Genomic DNA, 24744 nt, shown 5'->3' on the forward strand with positions numbered 1-24744 from the left:
CTTTGGTCGGCATTGTGCATTTTGTATTAAATCCCGTGGCAATTTCTTTGTTTCATCGTCAATGTGAAGTTCCGAGGGATAGAGTAAAATCTGCAGTAGTGCATCTGAATCTAATACTGATCTCCCAGGAAATGCTCAAAGCGAACCTCGAACAATGAGAAGATTTACTCTTCTTGTACTTAAGTCGGCATCTCAGTTTCATCGTCAATGGGAAGGTCCAAGGGATAGGGTAAAGATGCAGCAGCACGGCGTAATCTAATACTGATCTCCCAGGAAACGCTCAAAGCAAACAACAAACAATGAGAATATTTACTCTTCTTACACTTAAGTCGGCATTGTGCCTTTTGTATTAAATCCCGACGCAATTTCTGTGTTTCATTGTCAATGTAATGGTCCAAGGGATATAATAAAGCTACAGTAGTGCATAAGAAACTAATACTGATCTCCCAGGATACGCTCAAAGCAAACCACTAACAATGTGAAGATTTACTCGCCTTGTACATAAGTCGGCATTGTGCCTCTTGTATTAAATCCCGACGCAATTTCTGTGTTTCATTGTCAATGTAAAGGTCCAAGGGATATAATAAAGCTACAGTAGTGCATCGGAATCTAATACTGATCTCCCAGGATACGCTCATGGCAAACAACAAACAATGAGAAGATTTATTCTTCTTTTACTTAAGTCGGCATTGCGCCACTTGTATTAAATCCCGACGCCCTATCTGTGTTTCTTCGTCACTTTGAAGGTCCATGGGATAAAGCTGCAGTAGTGCATCGTAATCTAATACTGATCTCCCAGGAAACGCTGAAAGCAAACCACAAACAATGAGAGGATATACTCGCCCTGTACTTAAGTCGCCTTTGTGCATTTTGTATTAAATACCGAAACAAATTCTGTGTCTCACCGTCAATGCGAAGGTCCAAGCGATAGAGTAAAGCTTCAGTAGTGCATCGGATTTAATACTTATCTACCAGGAAACGCTCAAACCAAACAACAAACAATGAGAAGATTTACTCTTCTTGTACTTAAGTCGGCATTGTGCCTTTTGAATACAATCCCGACGCAATTTCTGTGTTTCTTCGCCAATGTGAAGGTCCAAGGTATAAAGCTGCAGTAGTGCATCGGAATCTAATATTGATCCCCCCAGGAAACGCTCAAACCAAACCACTAACAATGAGAACATATACTCTTCTTCTACTTAAGTTGGCATAGTGCCATTTGTATTAAATCCCGGCACAATTTCTGTGATTCATCGACAATGTGGTGGTCCAAGGGATAGGGTAAAGCTGCAGAAGTGCATCGGAATCTAATACTGATCTCCCAGGAGACGCTCAAAGTAAACCACATACATTGAGGCGACTTACTCTTCTTGTACATAAGTCGGCATTATGCCCGTTGTATTAAATCCCGACGCAATTTCTGTGTTTCATCATCAATGTGAAGGTCCAAGGGATAGAGTAAAGCTGCAGTAGTGCATCGGAATTTAATACTGATCTCCCAGGAAACGCCCAAAGTAAACCAGAAACAATGGGAAGATTTACTCTTCTTGTACTTAAGTCGGCATTGTGCCTTTTGTATTAAATCCCCACGGAATTTCTGTGTTTCGTCGTCAATGTGAAGGTCCAAGGGTTATAGTAAAGCTGCAGTAGTGCGTCGGAATCTAATACTGATCTCCCAGGAAACGCTCAAAGCAAACCACAAACAACAAGAAGATATACACTTCTTACACTTAAGTCTGCATTGTGCCCTTTGTATTAAATTCCGAGGCAATTTCTTTGTTTCATCGTCAATGTGAAGTTCCAAGGGATAGAGTAAAATTTGCAGTAGTGCATCGGAATCTAATACTGATCTCCTAGGAAATGCTCAAAGCGAACCTCGACAATGAGAAGATTTACTCTTCTTGTACTTAAGTCGGAATTGTGCCTTTGGTATTAAATCCCGACGAAGTATCTGTGTTTCATCGTCAATGGGAAGGTCCAAGGGAAAGAGTAAAGCTGCAATAGCACGGCGTAATCTAATACTGATCTCCCAGGAAAAGCTCAAAGCAAAACACAAACAATGAGAATATTTACTCTTCTTACACTTAAGTCGGCATTGCGCCTCTTGTATTAAATCCCGACGCTATATCTGTGTTTCATCGTCACTTTGAAGGTCCATGGGATAAAGCTGCAGTAGTGCGTCGTAATCTAATACTGATCTCTCAGGAAACGCTGAAAGCAAACTACAAACAATGAGAAGATATACTCTCTTTGTACTTCATACGCCATTGTGCCTTTTGTATTAAATACCGAAACAAATTCTGTGTTTCAAAGTCAATGTGAAGGTCCAAGGGATAGAGTAAAGCTGCAGTAGTGCATCGGAATTAGTACTTATCTCCCAGGAAACGCTCAAACCAAACCACAAACAATGGGAAGATTTACACTTCTTGTACTTAAGTCGGCATTGTGCCTATTGAATAATATCCCGACGCAATTTCAGTGTCTCTTCGTCAATGTAAAGGTCCAAGGGAGAGAGTAAAGCTGCATTAGTGCATCGGAATCTAATACTGATCCCCAGGAAACGCTCAAACCAAACCACAAACAATGAGAAGATTTACTCCTCTTGTACTTAAGTTGGCATAGTGCCATTTGTATTAAATCCCGGCGCAATTTCTGTGATTCTACGTCACTGTGGAGGTCCAATGGATAGGGTAAAGCTGCAGAAGTGCATCGGAATCTAATACTGATCTCCCAGGAAACGCTCAAAGCAAACCACAAACATTGAGACGATTTACTCTTTTTGTGCATTAGTCGGCATTGTGCCCATTGTATTATATCCCGACGCTATTTCTGTGTATCATCGTCAATGTGAAGGTCCAAGGGATAGAGTAAAGCTGCTGTAGTGAATCGGAATCTAATACTGATCTCCTAGAAAACGCTGAAATTAATTCACAAACAATGAGAAGATTTACTCTTCTTGTACTTAAGTCGGCAATGTGCCTTTAGTATTAAATCCCGACGCAATTTCTGTGTTTCATCGTCAATGTGAAGGTCCTAGGTATAGAGTAAATCTGCAGTAGTGCATCGGAATCTAATACTAATCTCCCAGGAAACGCTCAAACCAAACCACAAACAATGAGAAGATTTACACTTCTTGTACTTAAGTCGGCATTGTGCCTTTTGAATAAAAACACGACGCAATTTCAGTGTTTCATCGTCAATGTGAAGGTCCTAGGGATAGAGTAAAGCTGTTGTAGTGAATCGGAATCTAATACTGATCTCCTAGAAAACTCTGAAATTAAACCACAAACAATGAGAAGATTTACTCTTCTTGTACTTATGTCGGCAATGTGCCTTTAGTATTAAATCCCGACGAAATTTCAGTGTTTCATCGTCAATGTGAAGGTCCAAGGGACAGAGTAAAGCAGCAGAAGTGCATCGGAATCTAACACTGATCTCCAAGGAAACTCTCAAAGTAAACCACAAACTATGAGAAGATTTACTCTTCTTGGACTTAAGTCAGCATTGTGCCTTTTGTTTTGTATCCCGACGCAATATCTGTGTTTCATCGTCTATTTGAAGGTCCAAGAGATAAAGCTGCAGTAGTGCATCATAATCTGATCCTGATCTCCCAGGACACGCTCGAAGCAATCCACAAAAATGAGAAGATATAATCTTCTTACACTTAAGTCGGCATTGTGACCTTTGTATCAAATCCCGACGCAATTTCTGTCTTTCTTCGTCAATGTGAAGGTCCAAGGGATAGAGTAAAGCTGCAGTAGTGCATCGGAATCATATACTGATCCCCCAGGAAACGCTAAAACCAAACCACAGACAATGAGAAGACTTACTCTACTTGTACTTAAGTACACATAATGCCTTTTGTATTAAATCCGGCCCCATTTCTGCGTTTCATCGTCAATGTGGAGGTCCAAGGGATAGAGTAAAGCTGCAGTAATGCATCGGAATTTAATACTGATCTCCCAGGAAACGCTCAAAGCAAACCACAAACAATGAGATGATATACTCATCTTGCACTTAAGTCGGCGTTGTTCCTTTTGTATTAAGTCCCGACACAATTTCTGAGTTTCAACGTCACTTTGAAGGTCCATGGGATAAAGCTGCAGTAGTGCATCGTAATCTAATACCGATCTCCCAGAAACCACTCAAAGCAAACCACAAACAATGAGAAGATATACACTTCTTGTACTTAAGTCGGCATTGTACCTTTTGTATTAAATCCCGACGCAATTTTTGTGTTTCATCGTCAACGTGAAGGTCCAATGGTTATAGTAAAGCTCCAGTAGTGCTTCGAGAACTAATACTGATCTCCCAGGAAACGCTCAAAGCAAACCACAAACAACGAGAAGATTTACTCATCTTGTACTTAAGTCGGCATTGTGCCTTTTGTATTAAATACCGACGGAATTTCTGTGTTTCATCGTCAATGTGAAGCTCCAATTGATAGAGTAAAGCTGCAGTAATGTATCGGAATCCAATACTTATCTCCCAGGAAACGCTCAAACCAAACCACAAACAATGAGAAGATTTACTCTTCTTGTACTTAAGTCGGCAATTTGCCTTTTGAATAAAATCCCGACGCAATTTCAGTGTTTCTTCGTCAATGTGAAGGTCCAAGGGATAGAGTAAAGCTGCAGTAGTGCATCGGAAACTAATACTAATCTCACAGGAAACGCTCAAAGCAAACCATAACCAATGAGAAGATTTAATCTTCTTGAACATAAGTCGGTATTGTGCCTCTTGTATTAAATCCCGACGCAATTTCTATGTTTCATCGTCAATGTAAAGATCCTAGGTATAGAGTAAATCTGCAGTAGTGCATCGGAATCTAATACTGATCTCGCAGAAACGCTCAAAGCAAACAACAATCAATGAGAATATTTACTCTTCATACACTTAAGTCGGCATTGCGCCTTTTGTATTAAATCCCGACGCTATATCTGTGTTTCATCGTCACTTTGAAGGTCCATGGGATAAAGCTGCAGTAGTGCCTCATAATCTAATACTGATCTCTCAGGAAACGGTGAAAGCAAACGACAAACAATGAGAAGATATACTCTCCTTGCACTTCATTCGCCATTGTGCCTTTTGTATTAAATACCGAAACAAATTCAGTGTTTCACCGTCAATGTGAAGGTCCAAGGGATAGAGTAAAGCTGCAGTAGTGCAGCGGAATTAATACTTATCCCCCAGGAAACGCTCAAACGAAACCACAAACAATGAGAAGATTTACACTTCTTGTACTTAAGTCGGCATTGTGCCTTTTGTATTAAATCCCGACGCAATATCTGAGTCTCGTCGTCAATGTGAAGGTCCAAGGTTTATAGAAAGGCTGCAGTAGTGCGACGGAATCTAATACTGATCTCCCAGGAAACGCTCAAAGCAAACCACAAACAACAAGAAGATTTATACTTCTTACACTTAAGTCGGCATTGTGCCTTTTGAATAAAATCCCGACGCAATTTCAGTGTTTCCTCGTCAATGTGAAGGTCCAAGGAATAGGGTAAAGCTGCAGTAGTGCATCGGAATCTAATACTGATCCCCAGGAAACGCTCAAACCAAACCACAAACAATGAGAAGATTTACTCTTCTGGTACTTAAGTTGGCATAGTAACATTTGTATTAAATCCCGGCGCAATTTCTGTGATTCTACGTCACTTTGGAGGTCCAATGGATAGGGTAAAGCTGCAGAAGTCAATCGGAATTTAATACTGATCTCCTAGGAAACGCCGAAAGCAAACCACAAACATTGAGACGATTTACTCTTTTTGTGCATTAGTCGGCATTGTGCCCATTGTATTATATCCCGACGCAATTTCTGTGTTTCATCGTCAATGCGAAGGTCCAAGGGATAGAGTAAAGCTGCTGTAGTGAATCGGAATCTAATACTGATCTCCTAGAAAACGCTGAAATTAATTCACAAACAATGAGAAGATTTACTCTTCTTGTACTTAAGTCGGCAATGTGCCTTTAGTATTAAATCCCGACGCAATTTCTGTGTTTCATCGTCAATGTGAAGGTCCAAGGGAAAGAGTAAAGCTGCAGTAGTGCATCAGAATCTAATACTGATCTCATAGGCAACGCTCAAAGCAAACCACATACAATGAGAAGATTTACTCTTTTTTTACTCAAGCCGGAATTGTGCCTTTTGTTTTGTATCCCGACGCAATATCTGTGTTTCATTGTCTATTTGAAGGTCCAAGGGATATAGCTGCAGTAGTGCATCATAATCTAATACTGATCTCCCAGGACACGCTCGCAGCAAATCCACAAAAATGAGAAGATATACTCTTCTTACACTTAAGTCGGCATTGTGACTTTTGTATTAAATACCGACGGAATTACTGTGTTTCATCGTCAATTTGAAGGTCCAAGGGATAGAGTAAAGCTGCAGTCATGCATCGGAATCCAATACTTATCTCCCAGCAAACGCTCAAACCAAACCACAAACAATGAGAAGATTTACCCATCTTGTACTTATGTCGGCTTTGTGCCTTTGTATAAAATCCCGACGCAATTTGTGTGTTTCTTCGTCAATGTGAAGGTCCAAGGGATAGAGTAAAGCTGCAGTAGTGCATCGGAATCTAATACCGATCCCCCAGGAAACGCTAAAACCAATCCACAAACAATGAGAAGACTTACTCTACTTGTACTTAAGTTGGCATAATGAATTTTGTATTAAATCCGGCGCAATTTCTGTGTTTCATCGTCAATGTGGAGGTCCAAGGGATAGAGTAAAGCTGCAGTAATGCATCGGAATCTAATACTGATCTCCCAGGAAACGCTCAAAGCAAACCACAAACAATGAGATGATATACTCATCTTGCACTTAAGTCGGTGTTGTTCCTATTGTATTAAGTCCCGACACAATTTCTGAGTTTCAACGTCACTTTGAAGGTCCATGGGATAAAGCTGCAGTAGTGCATCGTAATCTAATACTGATCTCCCAGAAAACACTCAAAGCAAACCACAAACAATGAGAAGATCTACTCTTCTTGTACTTAAGTCGGCATTTTGCTTTTGAATAAAATCCCCACGCAATTTCAGTGTTTCTTCGTCAATGTGAAGGTCCAAGGGATCGAGTAAAGCTGCAGTAGTGCATCGGATTCTAATACTGATCCCCAGGAAACGCTCAAAGAAAACCACAAACAATGAGAAGATTTACTCTTCTTGTACTTAAGTTGGCATAGTGCCATTTGTATTAAATCCATGCGCAATTTCTGTGATTCATCGTCAATGTGGAGGACCAATGGATAGGGTAAAACTGCTGAAGTGCATCGCAATCTATTACTGATCACCCAGGAAACTCTCAAAGGAAACCACAAACATTGAGACGATTTACTCTACTTGTGCATTAGTCGGCATTGTGCCCATTGAATTAAAACCCGACGCAATTTCTTTGTTTCATCGTCAATGTGAAGGTCCAAGGGATAGAGTAAAGCTGCAGTAGTGCATCGGAATCTAATACTGTTCTCCCAGGAAACGCTCAAAGTAAACCAGAAACAATGGGAAGATATAATTTTCTTGTAGCTTAAGTCAGCATTGTGCATATTGTATTAATTCCTGACGGAATTTCTGTGTTTCATCGTCAATGTGAAGGTCCAAGGGGTAGAGTAAAGCAGCAGTAATGCGTCGGAATCTAATACTGATCTCTCAGGAAACGCTCATAGCACACCACAAACAACAAGAAGATTTACACTTCTTACACTTAAGTCGGCATAGTGTCTTTTGTATTAAATCCCGACGCAATTGCTTTGTTTCATCGTCGATGTGAAGGTCCAAGAGATACAGTAAAGCAGCAGAAGTGCATCGGAATCTAATAATGGTTTCCTAGGAAACTCTCAAAGAAAACCACAAAGTATGAGAAGATTTAGTCTTCTTGGACTTAAGTCAGCATTGTGCCTTTTGTTTTGTATCCCGACGCAATATCTGTGTTTCATCGTCTATTTGAGGGTCCAAGAGATAAAGCTGCAGTCGTGCATCATAATCTAATACTGATCTCCCAGGACACGCTCGAAGCAAACCACAAACTATGAGAAGATATACTCTTCTTGCACTTAAGTCGGCATTGTGACTTTTGTATTAAATACCGACGGAATTTTTGTGTTTCATCGTCAACGTGAAGGTCCGAGGGATAGAGTAAAGCTGCAGTCATGCATCGGAATCCAATACTTGTCTCCCAGGAAACGCTCAAACCAAACCACAAACAATGAGAAGATTTACTCTTCTTGTACTTATGTCGGCTTTGTGCCTTTGTATAAAATCCCGACGCAATTTCTGTGTTTCTTCGTCAATGTGAAGGTCCCAGGGATAGAGTAAAGCTGCAGTAGTGCATCGGAATCTAATACTGGTCCCCCAGGAAACGTTAAAACCAAACCACAAACAATGAGAAGACTTACTCTACTTGTACTTAAGTTGGCATAATGCCTTTTGTATTAAATCCGGCGCAATTTCTGTGTTTCATCGTCAATGTGAAGTTCCAAGGGATACAGTAAAGCTACAGTAGTGCATAGGAAACTAATACAGAACTCCCGGTAACGCTCAGAGCAAACCACAAACAATGAGAAGATTTACTCTCCTAGTACTTAAGTCGGCATTGTGGCTTTTGTATTAAATCCTGACGCAATTTCTGTGTTTCGTCGTCAATGTGTAGTTCCAAGGGATAGGGTAAAGCAGCAGTAGTGCATCGGAATCTAATACTGAACTCCTAGGAAATTCTCAAAGCAAACCTTGGGAATGAGAAGATGTACTCTACTTGTACTTATGTCGTCATTGTGCCTTTTGTATTAAATCCCGACGCAATTTCTGTGTTTCATCGACGATGTGAAGGTCCAAGGGATAGAGTAAAGCTACAGTAGTGCATCGGAAACTAATACTGAATTCCCAGAAACGCTCACAGCAAACCACAAAAAATGAGACGATTTACTCTCCAAGTACTTAAGTCGGCATTGTGGCATTTGTATTAAATCCCGACGCAAATTCTGTGTTTCATCGTCAATGTGAAGGTCCAAGGGATAGAGTAAAGCTGCAGTAGTGCATCGGAAACTAATACTGATCCCACAGGAAACGCCCAAAGCAACCCACAAGCAATGAGAAGATTTACTCTTCTTGAACATAAGTCGGTATTGTGCCTCTTGTATTAAATCCCGACGCAATTTCTATGTTTCATCGTCAATGTAAAGGTCCTAGGTATAGAGTAAATCTGCAGTAGTGCATCGGAATCTAATACTGATCTCCCAGAAACGCTCAAAGGAAACAACAATCAATGAGAATATTTATTCTTCTTACACTTAAGTCGGCATTGCGCCTCTTGTATTAAATCCCGACGCTATATCTGTGTATCTTCGTCACTTTGAAGGTCCATGGGATAAAGCTGCAGTAGTGCATCGTAATCTAATACTGATCTCTCAGGAAACGCTGAAAGCAAACTACAAACAATGGGAAGATATACTCTCCTTGTACTTCATTCGCCATTGTGCCTTTTGTATTAAATACCGAAGCAAATTCTGTGTTTCACCGTCAATGTGAAGGTCCAAGGCATAGAGTAAAGCTGCAGTAGTGCATCGGAATTAATACTTATCTCCCAGGAAACGCTCAAACCAAACAACAAACAATGAGAAGATTTACTCTTCTTGTGCTTAAGTCGGCATTGTGCCTTTTGAATACAATCCCGACGCAATTTCTGTGTCTCGTCACCTATGTGGAGGTCCAAGGGATAGGGTAAAGCTGCAGTAGTGCACCGGAATCTAATACTGATCCCCCAGGAAACGCTCAAACCAAACCACAAACAATGAGAAGATATACTCTTCTTGTACATATGTCGGCATAGTGCCATTTGTATTAAATCCCGGCGCAAATTCTGTGATTCATCGACAGTGTGGAGGTCCAAGGGATAGGGTAAAGCTGCAGAAGTGCATCGGAATCTAATACTGATCTCCCAGGAAACGCTAAAAGTAAACCAGAAACAATGTCAAGATTTACTCTCCCTGTACTTAAGCCGGCATTGTGCCTTTTGTATTAAATCCCGACGCAATATCTGAGTCTCGTCGTCAATGTGAAGGTCCTAGGGTTATAGAAAAGCTGCAGTAGTGCGACGGAATCTAATACTGATCTCCCAGGAATCGCTCAAAGCAAACCACAAACAACAAGAAGATTTACACTTCTTACACTTAAGTCGGCATTGTGCCTTTTGTATTAAATCCCGAGGCAATTTCTTTGTTTCAATATCAATTTGAAGTTCCAAGGGATAGAGTAAAATCTGCAGTAGTGTATCGGAATCTAATACTGATCTCCTAGGAAATACTCAAAGCGAACCTCGAACAATGAGAAGATATACTCCTCTTGCACTTAAGTCGGCATTGTGCCTTTTGTATTACGTCCCAATGCAATATCTGTGTTTTATCGTCAATGTGAAGGTCCGAGGGGTAGAGTAAATCTGCAGTAGTGCATCGGAATCTAATACTAATCTCCCAGGAAACGCTCAAACCAAACCACAAACAATGAGAAGATTTACACTTCTTGTAGTTACGTCGGCATTGTGCCTTTTGAATAAAAACACGACGTAATTTCAGTGTTTCATCGTCAATGTGAAGGTCCTAGGGATAGAGTAAAGCTGTTGTAGTGAATCGGAATCTAATACTGATCTCCTAGAAAACTCTGAAATTAAACCACAAACAATGAGAAGATTTACTCTTCTTGTACTTATGTTCGCAATGTGCCTTTAGTATTAAATCCCGACGAAATTTCAGTGTTTCATCGTCAATGTGAAGGTCCTAGGGGTAGAGTAAAGCTGCAGTAATGCGTCGGAATCTAATACTGATCTCCCAGGAAACGCTCAAAGCAAACCACAACCAACAAGAAGATTTACACTTCTTACACTTAAGTCGGCATAGTGCCTTTTGTATTAAATCCCGACGCAATTTCTTTGTTTCATCGTCGATGTGAAGGTCCAAGGGACAGAGTAAAGCAGCAGAAGTGCATCGGAATCTAACACTGATCTCCAAGGAAACTCTCAAAATAAACCACAAACTATGAGAAGATTTACTCTTCTTGGACTTAAGTCAGCATTGTGCCTTTTGTTTTGTATCCCGACGCAATATCTGTGTTTCATCGTCTATTTGAAGGTCCAAGGGATAAAGCTGCAGTAGTGCATCATAATCTAATCCTGATCTCCCAGGACACGCTCGAAGCAATCCACAAAAATGAGAAGATATAATCTTCTTACACTTAAGTCGGCATTGTGACTTTTAGATAAAATCCCGACGCAATATCTGTGTTTCTTCGTCAATCTGAAGGTCCAAGGGATAGAGTAAAGCTGCAGTAGTGCATCGGAATCTAATACTGATCCCCCAGGAAACGCTAAAACCAAACCACAGACAATGAGAAGACTTACTCTACTTGTACTTAAGTTGGCATAATGCCTTTTGTATTAAATCCGGAGCAATTTCTGCGTTTCATCGTCAATGTGGAGGTCCAAGGGATAGAGTAAAGCTGCAGTAATGCATCGGAATCTAATACTGATCTCCCAGGAAACGCTCAAAGCAAACCACAAACAACAAGAAGATTTACACTTCTTACATTTAAGTCGGCATTGTGCCTTTTGTATTACGTCCCAATGCAATATCTGTGTTTTATCGTCAATGTGATGGTCCAAGAGATAGAGTAAAGCTGCAGTAGTGCATCGGAATCTAATACTAATCTCCCTGGAAACGCTCAAACCAAACCACAAACAATGGGAAGATTTACACTTCTTGTACTTAAGTCGGCATTGTGCCTATTGAATAAAATCCCGACGCAATTTCAGTGTTTCCTCGTCAATGTGAAGGTCCAACGGATAGAGTAAAGCTGCAGTAGTGCATCGGAATCTAATACTGATCCCCAGGAAACGCTCAAACCAAAACACAAGCAATGAGAAGATTTACTCTTCTGGTACTTAAGTTGGCATAGTAACATTTGTATTAAATCCCGGCGCAATTTCTGTGATTCTACGTCACTTTGGAGGTCCAATGGATAGGGTAAAGCTGCAGAAGTGCATCGGAATTTAATACTGATCTCCTAGGAAACGCTGAAAGCAAACCACAAACATTGAGACGATTTACTCTTTTTGTGCATTAGTCGGCATTGTGCCCATTGTATTACATCCCGACGCAATTTCTGTGTTTCATCGTCAATGCGAAGGTCCAAGGGATAGAGTAAAGCTGCTGTAGTGAATCGGAATCTAATACTGATCTCCTAGAAAACGCTGAAATTAAACCACAAACAATGAGAAGATTTACTCTTCTTGTACTTAAGTCGGCAATGTGCCTTTAGTATTAAATCCCGACGCAATTTCTGTGTTTCATCGTATATGTAAAGGTCCAAGGGATAGAGTAAAGCTGCAGTAGTGCATCAGAATCTAATACTGATCTCTTAGGCAACGCTCAAAGCAAACCACATACAATGAGAAGATTTACTCTTTTTTTACTGAAGTCGGAATTGTGCCTTTTGTTTTGTATCCCGACGCAATATCTGTGTTTCATTGTCTATTTGAAGGTCCAAGGGATAAAGCTGCAGTAGTGCATCATAATCTAATACTGATCTCCCAGGACACGCTCGCAGCAAATCCACAAAAATGAGAAGATATACTCTTCTTACACTTAAGTCGGCATTGTGACTTTTGTATTAAATACCGACGGAATTACTGTGTTTCATCGTCAATTTGAAGGTCCAAGGGATAGAGTAAAGCTGCAGTCATGCATCGGAATCCAATACTTATCTCCCAGGAAACGCTCAAACCAAACCACAAACAATGAGAAGATTTACCCATCTTGTACTTATGTCGGCTTTGTGCCTTTGTATAAAATCCCGACGCAATTTGTGTGTTTCTTCGTCAATGTGAAGGTCCAAGGGATAGAGTAAAGCTGCAGTAGTGCATCGGAATCTAATACCGATCCCCCAGGAAACGCTAAAACCAATCCACAAACAATGAGAAGACTTACTCTACTTGTACTTAAGTTGGCATAATGAATTTTGTATTAAATCCGGCGCAATTTCTGTGTTTCATCGTCAATGTGAAGGTCCAAGGGATAGAGTAAAGCTGCAGTAATGCATCGGAATCTAATACTGATCTCCCAGGAAACGCTCAAAGCAAACCACAAACAATGAGTAGATTTACTCTTCTTGTACTTAAGTTGGCATAGTGCCATTTGTATTTCATCCCGGCGCAATTTCTGTGATTCATCGTCAATGTGGAGGACCAATGGATACGGTAAAGCTGCAGTAGTGCATCGTAATCTAATACTGATCTCCCAGAAAACACTCAAAGCAAACCACAAACAATGAGACGATTTACTCTTCTTGTGCATTAGTCGGCATTGTGCCCATTGAATTAAAACCCGACGCAATTTCTGTGTTTCATCGTCAATGTGAAGGTCCAAGGGATAGAGTAAAGCTGCAGTAGTGCATCGGAATCTAATACTGTTCTCCCAGGAAACGCTCAAAGTAAACCAGAAACAATGGGAAGATTTAATTTTCTTGTAGCTTAAGTCAGCATTGTGCATATTGTATTAATTCCCGACGGAATTTCTGTGTTTCATCGTCAATGTGAAGGTCCAAGGGGTAGAGTAAAGCAGCGGTAATGCGTCGGAATCTAAGACTGATCTCCCAGGAAACGCTCAAAGCACACCACAAACAACAAGAAGATTTACACTTCTTACACTTAAGTCGGCATAGTGTCTTTTGTATTAAATCCCGACGCAATTGCTTTGTTTCATCGTCGATGTGAAGGTCCAAGAGATACAGTAAAGCAGCAGAAGTGCATCGGAATCTGATACTGATCTCCCAGGAAACTCTCAAAGCAAACCACAAACAATGAGAAGATTTAGTCTTCTTGGACTTAAGTCAGCATTGTGCCTTTTGTTTTGTATCCCGACGCAATATCTGTGTTTCATCGTCTATTTGAAGGTCCAAGAGATAAAGCTGCAGTCGTGCATCATAATCTAATACTGATCTCCCAGGACACGCTCGAAGCAAACCACAAACTATGAGAAGATATACTCTTCTTGCACTTAAGTCGGCATTGTGACTTTTGTATTAAATACCGACGGAATTTCTGTGTTTCATCGTCAATGTGAAGGTCCGAGGGATAGAGTAAAGCTGCAGTCATGCATCGGAATCCAATACTTATCTCCCAGGAAACGCTCAAACCAAACCACAAACAATGAGAAGATTTACTCTTCTTGTACTGAAGTCGGCTTTGTGCCTTTGTATAAAATCCCGACGCAATTTCTTTGTTTCTTCGACAATGTGAAGGTCCCAGGGATAGAGTAAAGCTGCAGTAGTGCATCGGAATCTAATACTGGTCCCCCAGGAAACGTTAAAACCAAACCACAAACAATGAGAAGACTTACTCTACTTGTACATAAGTTGGCATAATGCCTTTTGTATTAAATCCGGCGCAATTTCTGTGTTTCATCGTCAATGTGGAGGTCCAAGGGATAGAGTAAAGCTGCAGTAATGAAACGGAATCTAATGCTGATCTCCCAGGAAAAGCTCAAAGCAAACCACAAACAATGAGATGATATACTCATCTTGCACTTAAGTCGGCGTTGTTCCTTGTGAATTAAGTCCCGACACAATTTCTGAGTTTCAACGTCACTTTGAAGGTCCATGGGTTAAAGCTGCAGTAGTGGATCGTAATCTAATGCTGATCTCCCAGGAAACACTCACAGCAAATCACAAACATTGAGAAGATAAACTCTTCTTGTACTTAAGCCGGCATTGTGCCTTTTGTATTAAATACCGAAGCAAATTCTGTGTTTCATCGTCAATGTGAAGGTCCAAGGGATGGAGTCAAGCTGCAATTGTGCATCGGAATCTAATACTTATCTCAAAGGAATCGCTCAAAGCAAACCACAAACAATGGGAAGATTTACTCTTCTTGTACTTAAGTTTGCATTGTGCCTTTTGAATAAAATCTCGACGTAATTTCTGTGTTTCTTCGTCAATGTGAAGGTCCAAGGGATAGAGTAAAGCTGCAGTAGTGCATCGGAATCTAATACTGATCCCCCAGGAAACGCTCAAACCAAACCACAAACACTGAGAGGATATACTCTTCTTGTACTTAAGTTTGCATTGTGCCTTTTGAATAAAATCTCGACGTAATTTCTGTGTTTCTTCGTCAATGTGAAGGTCCAAGGGATAGAGTAAAGCTGCAGTAGTGCATCGGAATCTAATACTGATCCCCCAGGAAACGCTCAAACCAAACCACAAACACTGAGAGGATATACTCTTCTTGTACTTAAGTTGGCATTGTGCCCATTGTATTAAATCCCGACGCCATTTCTGTGTTTCATCGTCAATGTGAAGGTCCAAGGGATAGAGTAATGCTGCAGTAGTGCGTCGAAATCTAATACTGATCTCCCAGGAAACGCTCAAAATAAACCAGAAACAGTGGGAAGATTTACTCTTCTTGTACTTAAGTCGGCATTGTGCCTTTTGTATTAAATCCCGATGCAATTTTTGTGTTTCATCGTCAATGTGACGGTCCAAGGGTAATAGTAAAGCTGCAGTAGTGCTTCGGAATCTAATACTGATCTCCCAGGAAACGCTCAAAGCAAACCACAAACAACGAGAAGATTTACACTTCTTACACTTAAGTCGGCATTGTGCCTTTTGTATTAAATCCCGAGGCAATTTCTTTGTTTTATAGACATTGTGAAGTTCCAAGGGATAGAGTAAAGCCGCAGTAGTGCAATGGAATCTAATACTGATGTCCTAGGAAACGCTCAAAGCAAACCTCGAACAATGAGAAGATTTACTCTTCTTGTACTTAAGTCGGCATTGTGCCTTTTGTATTATATCCCGACGCAATTTCTGAGTTTCATCGTCAATGTGAAGGTCCAAGGGATAGAGTAAAGCTGCAGTAATGCATCAGAATCTAATACTGATCTTACAGGCAACGCTCAAAGCAAACCACGTACAATGAGAAGATTTAATCTTCTTGTACTTAAGTCGGCATTGTGCCTATTGTATTAAATTCCGACGCAATTTCTGTGTTTCATCGTCATTTTGAGGTTCCTAGGGATAGAGTAAAGCTGCAGCAGTGCAATGGAATGTAATACTGATCTCCTAGGAAATGCTCAAAGCAAACCTCGAACAATGAGAAGATTTACTCTTCTTGTACTTAAGTCAGCATTGTGCGTTTTGTATTAAATCCAGACGCAATTTCTGTGTTTCATAGTCAATTTGACGGTCCAAGGAATAGAGTAATGCTGGAGAATTGAATCGAAATCTAATTCTGAACTCCCAGGAAACGCTCAAAACAAACCACAAACGATGAGAAGATTTACTCTTCTGGCACTTAAGTCGGCATTGTGCCTTTTGCATTAAATCCCGACGCAATATCTGTGTTTCATCGTCAATGTGAAGGTCCAAGGGATAGAGTAAAGCTGCAGTAGTGCATCGGAATCTGATACTTATCTCCCAGGAAACGCTCAAACCAAACCACAAACAAAGAGAAGATTTACTCTTCTTGTACTTAAGTTGGCATAGTGCCATCTGTATTACATCCCGGCGCAATTTCTGTGATTGTTCGTCTATGTGGAGGTCCAAGGGATAGCGTAAAGCTGCAGAAGTGCATCGGAATCTAATAATGATCTCTCAGGAAGCGTTCAAAGCAAACCACAAACTTTGAGACGATTTACTCTTCTTGTGCATAAGTCGGCATTGTGCCCATTGTATAAAATCCCGACGCAATTTCTGTGTTTCCTCGTCAAAGTGAATGTCCAAGGGATAGAGTAAAGCTGCAGTAGTGCATCGGAATCTAATACTGATCTCCCAGGTAACGCTCAAAGTAAACCAGAAACAATGTGAAGATTTAATCTTCTTATACTTCAGTCGGCATTGTGCATTTTGTATTAATTCCCGACGCAATTTCTGTGTTTCATCGTCAATGAGAAGGTCCAAGGGGTTGAGTAAAGCTCCAGTAGTGCGTCGGAATCTAATACTGATCTCCAAGGAAACGCTCAAAGCAAACCACAAACAACTAGAACATTTGCACTTCTTACACTGAAGTCGGCATTGTCTATATTGTATTAAATCCCGACGCAATTGCTTTGTTTCATCGTCGATGTGAAGGTAAAAGAGATAGAGTAACGCAGCAGAAGTGCATCGGAATCTAATACTGATCTCCCAGGAAACTCTCAAAGCAAACCACAAACAATGAGAAAATTTACTCTTCTTGGACTTAAGTCGGCATTGTGCCTTTTGTTTTGTATCCCGACGCATTATCTGTGTTTCATCGTCTATTTGAAGGTCCAAGGGATAAAGCTGCAGTAGTGCATCGTAATCTAATACTGATCTCCCAGGACACACTCGAAGCAAACCACAAACAATGAGAAGATATACTCTTCTTGCACTTAAGTCGGCATTGTGCCTTTTGTATTATGTCCCAATGCAATATCTGTGTGTCATCATCAATGTGAATGTCCAAGGGAATGGTATATAGCTGCAGTAGTGCATAGGAATCTAATACTGATCCCCCAGGATACGCTAAATCCAAACCGCAAGCAATGAGAAGACTTACTCTACTTGTACTTATGTAGGCATAATGCCTTTTGTATGAAATCCCGGCTCAATTTCTGTGTTTCATCGTCAATGTGGAGGTCCAACGGATAGAGTAAAGCTGCTGTAGTGCATCGGAATCTAATATTGATCTCCCACGAAACGCTCAAAGCAAACCACAATCAATGAGATCATCTACTCATCTTGCACTTAAGTCGGCATTTTTCCTTTTGTATTAAGTCCCGACACAATTTCTGTGTTTCAACGTCAATGTGAAGGTCCAAGGGATAGAGTAAAGCCGCAGTAGTGCATCGGAATCTAATACTGATCTCCCAAGAAATGCTCTAAGCAAACCAGAAACAATGGGAAGATTTAATCATCTTGTACTTAAGTCGGCATTGTGCCTTTTGTATTAAATCCCCACGCAATATCTGTCTTGCATCGTCAATTTGAAGGTCCGCGGGATAACGCTGGAGTAGTGCATCTGATCCTAATCTTGATCTTACAGGTAACGCACAAAGCAAACCACAAACTATGAGAAGATTTACTCTTCGTGTACTTAAGTCGGCATTGTGCCTTTTGCACTCAATCCCGACGCTATTTCTGCTTTTCGTCGTCAATGTGAAGGTGCAAGACATAGAGTAATGCTGCAGTAGTGCATCGGAACCTAATACTTATCTCCGAGGAATCGTTCAAAGCAAACCACAAACAATGAGAAGAATTACTCTTCTTGTACTTAAGTCGGCATTGTGCTTTTGTATTAAATCCCAAGGCAATATCTGTGTTTTATCGTCAATGTGAAGGTCCAAGGGATAGAGTAAAACTGCAGTAGTGCATCTGAATCTAATACTGATATTCCACTAAACGCTCAAAGCAAACAACAAACAATGAGAAGATTTATTCTTTTTGGACTGAAGTCGGCATTGCGCGTTTTGTATTAAATCCCGACGCTATAACTGTGTTTCATCGTCACTTTGAAGTTCCATGGGATAAAGCTGCAGTAGTGCATCGTAATCTAATACTGATCTCCCAGGAAACGCTCAAAGTAAACCACAAACAATGAGAAGATATACTCTTCTTGTACTTAAGTTGGCATTACGCCTTTTGTAATAAATTCCGACGCAATTTCTGTGTTTCATCGTTAATGTGAAGGTCCTAGGGATAGAGTAAAGCAGCTGTAGTGAATCGGAATCTAATACTGATCTCCTAGAAATCGCTGAAATTAAACCACAAACAATGAGAAGATTTTCTCTTCTTGGACTTAAGTCGGCATTGTGCCTTTTGTTTTGTATCCCAACGCTATCTCTGTGTTTCATCGTCTACTTGAAGGTATAAGGGATAAAGCTGCAACAGTGCATCGTAATCTAATACTGATCTCCCAGGACACGCTCGAAGCAAACCACAAACAATGAGAAGATATACTCTTCTTGCACTTAAGTCGGCATTGTGCCTTTGGTGTTATCTCCCAATGCAAAATCTCTGTTTCATCGTCAATGTGAATGTCCAAGGGATAGAGTATAGCTGCAGTAGTGCATAGGAATCTCATACTGATCTCCCAGGAAACGCTCAAAGCAAACCACAAACAATGAGTAGATTTACTCTTCTTGTACTTAAGTCGGCATTGTGCCTTTAGCATTAAATATCGACTGAATTTCTGTGTTTCATAGCCTATGTAAAGGTCCAAGGGATAGAGTAAAGCTGCAGCAATGCATTGGATCCAATGCTTATCTCCCTGGTAACGATCAAACCATACCACAAACAATGAGAAGATTTGCTCTTCTTGTACTTAAGTCGGCATTGTGCATTTTGTATTAATTCCCTACGCAATTTCTGTGTTTCACGTCAATGTGAAGGTCAAAGGGGTAGTGTAAAGCTGCACTAGTGCGTCGGAATCCATTACTGATCACCCAGGAAACGCTCAAAGCAAACCACAAACAACAAGAAGATTTACACTTGTTACACTTTAGTCGACATTGTGCCTTTTGTATTAAATACCGACGCAATTTCTTTGTTTCATCATCGATGTGAAGGTCCAAGAGATAGAGTAAAGCAGCAGAAGTACATCGGAATCTAATACTGATCTCTTAGGAAACTCTCAAAGAAAACCACAAACAAAGAGATGATTTACTCTTCTTGGACTTAAGTCGGCATTGTGCCTTTTGTTTTGTCTCCCGACGCAATTTCTGAGTTTCATCGTCTATTTGAAGGTCCAAGGGATAAAGCTGCAGGAGTGATTCGTAATCTAATACTGATCACCCAGGACACGCTCGAAGCAAACCACAAACAATGAGAAGATATACTCTTCTTGCACTTAAGTCGGAATTGTGCCTTTTGTATTATGTCCCAATGCAATATCTGTGTTTTATCGTCAATGTGAATGTCCAATGGATTTAGTATAGCAGCAGTAGTGCACAGGAATCTAATACTAATCTCCCAGGAAACGCTAAAAGCAAACCACAAACAATGAGAAGATTTACTCTTCTCGTACTTAAGTCGGCATTGTGCATTTGTATTAAATACCGACGCATTTTCTGTGTTTCATCGTCAATGTGAAGGTCCAAGGGATAGAGTAAAGCTGCAGTAGTGCATCGGAATCTTATACTTATCTCCCAGTAAACGCTCAAACCAAGCCACAAACAATGAGAAGATTTACTTTTCTTGTACTTAAGTCGGCATTGTGCCTTTTCAATAAAATCCCGACGCAATTTCGGTGTTTCTTCGTCAATGTGAATGTCCAAGGGATAGAGTAAAGCTGCAGTAGAGCATCGGAATCTAATACTGAACCCCCAGGTAACGCTCAAACGAAACCACAAACAATGAGAAGATTTACTTTTCTTGTACTTAAGTTGGCATAGTGCTATTTGTATTAAATCCCGGCGCAATTTCTGTGATACTTCGTCAATGTGTTGGTCCAAGGGATAGGGTAAAGCTGCAGAAGTGCATCGGAATCTAATATTGATCTCCCAGGAAACGCTCAAAGCAAACCACAAACATTGAGACGATTTACTCTTCTTGTGCATAAGTCGGTATTGTGCCCATTGTATTAAATCCCGACGCAAATTCTGTGTTTCATCGTCAATGTGAAGGTCCAAGGGATAGAGTAAAGATGCAGTAGTGCATCGGAATCTAATACTGATCTCCCAGGAAACGCTCAAAATAAACCAGAAAAAATGGGAACATTTAATCATCTTGTAGTTAAGTCGGCATTGTGCATTTTGTATTCATTCCCGAAGCAATTTCTGTGTTTCATCGTCAGTGTGAAGCTCCAAGGGGTAGAGTAAAGCTGCAGTAGTGCGTCGGAGTCTAATACTGATCTCCCAGGAAACGCTCAAATCAAACCACAAACAACAAGAAGATTTACACTTCTTACACTTTAGTCGGCATTGTGCCTTTTGTATTAAATCCCGACGAAATTTCTTTGTTTCATCGTCGATGTGAAAATCCAAGAGATAGAGTAAAGCAGCGGAAGTGCATCGGAATCTAATTCTGATCTCCCAGGAAATTCTCAAAGCAAACCACAAAAAGTTAGAAGATTTACTCTTCTTGGACTTAAGTCGGCATTGTGCCTTTTGTTTTGTATCCCGACGCAATATCTGCGTTTCATCGTCTATTTGAAGGTCCAAGGGATAAAGCTGCAGTAGTGATTCATAATCTAATACCGATCTCCCAGGACACGCTCGAAGCGAACCTCAAACAATGAGAAGATATACTCTTCTTGCACTTAAGTCGGCATTTTGCCTTTTGTATTATGTCCCAATGCAATATCTGTGTTTAATCGTCAATGTGAATGTCCAAGGGATAGAGTATAGCTGCAGTAGTGCATCGGAATCTAATATTGATCCCCCAGGAAAATCTAGAACCACACCACAAACAATGAGAAGACTTACTCTACTTGTACTTAAGTTGGCTTAATGCCTTTTCTATTAAATCCCGGCGCAATTTCTGTATTTCATCGTCAATGTGGAGGTCCAAGGAATACAATAAAGCTGCAGTAATGCATCGGAATCTAATACTGATCTCCCAGGAAACGCTCAAAGCAAACCACAAACAATTAGATGATATACTCATCTTGCACTTAAGTCGTCATTGTTCCTTTTGTATTAAGTCCCAACACAATTTCTGAGTTTCAACGTCACTTTGAAGGTCCATGGGATAGTTCTGCAGTAGTGTATGGTAAACTAATACTGATCTCCCAGGAAACGCTCAAAGCAAACCACAAACAATGAGAGGATATACTCTTTTTGTACTTCAGTCGGCATTGTACCTTTTGTATTAAATACCGAAGGAAATTCTGTGTTTCATCGCCAATGTGAAGGTCCAAGGGATAGAGTAAAGCTGCAGTAGTGCATCGGAATCTAATACTTATCTCCCAGGAAACGCTCTAAGCAAACCACAAACAATGAGAAGATTTACTCTTCTTGTACCTAAGTTGGCATTGTGCCATTTGAATAAAATCCCGACGCATTTTCTGACTTTCTTCGTCAATATGAAGGTCCAAGGCATAATATAAAGCTGCAGTAGTGCATCGGAATCTAATACTGATCCCCCAGGAAACGCTCAAACCAAACCACAAACAATGAGAAGCTATACTCCTCTTGTACTTAAGTTGGCATAGTGCCATTTGTATTACATCATCGACAATCTGGAGGTCCAAGGGATAGGGTAAAGCTGCAGAAGTGCATCGGAATCTAATACCGATCTCCCAGGAAACGCTCAAAGCAAACCACAAACATTGAGACGACTTAGTCTTCTTGGGCATAAGTCGGCATTGTGACCATTGTATTAAATCCCGACGCAATCTCTGTGTTTCATCGTCAATGTGAAGATCCAATGGATAGAGTACAGCCGCAGTAGAGCATCGGAATCTAATACTGATCTCCCAGGAAACGCTCAATGTAAACCAGAAACAATGGGAAGATTTACTCTTCTTGTGATTAGGTCGCCATTGTGATTTTTGTATTGAATCCCGACGCAATATCTGTGTTTCATCGTCAATGTGAAGGTCCAAGGCTTATAGTAAAGCTGCAGTAGTGCGTCGGAATCTAATACTGATCTCCCAGGAAACGCCCAAAGCAAACCACAAAAAATGAGAAGATTTACTCTTCCTGTACATAAGTCAGCATTGTGCCTTTTGTATTAAATTCCGACGCAATTTCTGTGTTTCTTCGTCAATGTGAAGGTCCAAGGGATAGGGTAAAGCTGCAGAAGTGCTTCGGAATCTAATACTGATCTCCCAGGAAACGCTCAAACAAAACCACAAACAATGAGAAGATTTAGTATTCTTTTTTTTAAGTCGACATTCTGCCTTTTGTATAAAATCCCGACGCGATTTCTGTGTTTCATCGTCTATTTGAAGGTCCAAGGGATAAAGCTGCAGTAGTGCATCGTAATCTAATACTGATCTCCCAGGACACGCTCGAAGCAAACCACAAACAATGAGAAGATATACTCTTCTTGCACTTAAGTCAGCATTTTGCCTTTGGTATTATGTCCCAATGCAATATCTGCGTTTCATCGTCAATGAGAATGTCCAAGGGATAGAGTATAGCTGCATTAGTGCATAGGAATCTCATACTGATCTCCCAGGAAACGCTCAAAGCAAACCACAAACAATTTGTAGATTTACTCTTCTTGTACTTAAGTCGGCATTGTGCATTTTTGCATTAAATACCGACTGAATTTCTGTGTTTCATCGTCTGTGTAAAGGTCCAAGGGATAGAGTAAAGCTGCAGTAATGCATCGGAATCCAATACTTATGTCCCTGGTAACGCTCAAACCAAACCACAAACAATGAGAAGATTTACTCTTCTTGTTCTGAAGTCGGCATTGTGCCTTTTGAATAAAAACCCGACGCAATTTCAGTGTTTCTTCGTCAATGTGAAGGTCCAAGGGATAGAGTAAAGCTGCAGTAGTGCATTGGAATCATATACTGATCCCCCAGGAAACGCTCAAACCAAACCACTAACAATGAGAAGATTTACTTTTCTTGTACTTAGTTGGCATAGTGCCTTTTGTACTAAATCCCAGCGCAATTTCCGTCATTCTTCGTCAATGTGGAGGTCCAAGGGATGGGGTAAAGCTGCAGAAGTGCATCGGAATCTAATACTGATCTCCCAGGAAACGCTCAAAACAAACCACAAACATTGAGACGATTTACTCTTCTTGTGCATGAGTCGGCATTGTGCCCATTGTATTAATTCCCGACGCAAATTCTGTGTTTCATCGTCAATGTGAAGCTCCAAGGGTTAGAGTAAAGCTGCACTAGTGCATCGGAATTTAATACTTATCTCTCAGGAAACGTTCAAACCAAACCACAACCAATGGGAAGATTTACTCTTCTTGTACTTCAGTCGGTATTGTGCCTTCTGTATTAATTTCCGACGCAATCTCTGTGTGTCATCTTCAATGTGAAGGTCCAAGGGATAGAGTAAAGCTGCAGTAGTGCATCGGAATCTAATACTGATCCCCCAGGAAACGGTCAAAGCAAACCACAAACAATGAGAACATTTACTCTTGTTATACTAAAGTAAGCATTGTGCCTTTTGTATTCAATCCTGACGCATTATCTGTGTTTCATAGACGATGTGAAGTTCCATGGGATAGAGTTAGGCTGCAGTAGAGCATGGGAATCTAATACTGATCTAACAGGAATCGCTCAAACCAAACCACAAGCAGTGAGAAGATTTATTCTTCTTGTACTTAAGTCGGCATTGTGCCTTTATGTATTAAATCCTGACGCAATTTCTGTGTTTCATCATCTATGTGAAGGTCCAAGGGATTGAGTAAAGCTGCAGTGGTGCATCGGAATACAACACTTAACTCCCAGGAAACGCTCGAACGGAACCACAAACAATGACAAGATTTAGTCTTCTTTTTTTTTAAGTCGACATTGTGCCTTTTGTATAAAATCCCGACGCGATTTCTGTGTTTTATCGTCAATGTGAAGGTCCAAGGGATAGAGTAAAGCTGCAGTAGTGTATCGGAATCTAATACTTATCACCCTGAAAACGCTCAAATGAAACCACAGACAATGAGAAAACTTACTCTTCTTGTATTTAAGTCTGCATTGTGCCTTTTGTATTAAATCCCGACGCTATTTCTGTGTATCATCGTCAATGAGAAGGGCCAAGGAATAGAGTAAAGTTGGAGTAGTGAATCGGAATCTAATACTGATCTCCCAGAAAACGCTCAAAGCAAACCAGA

This window comes from Schistocerca piceifrons, chromosome X (assembly GCF_021461385.2).
Source record: "Schistocerca piceifrons isolate TAMUIC-IGC-003096 chromosome X, iqSchPice1.1, whole genome shotgun sequence".
Taxonomy (NCBI): Eukaryota; Metazoa; Arthropoda; class Insecta; order Orthoptera; family Acrididae; genus Schistocerca; species Schistocerca piceifrons.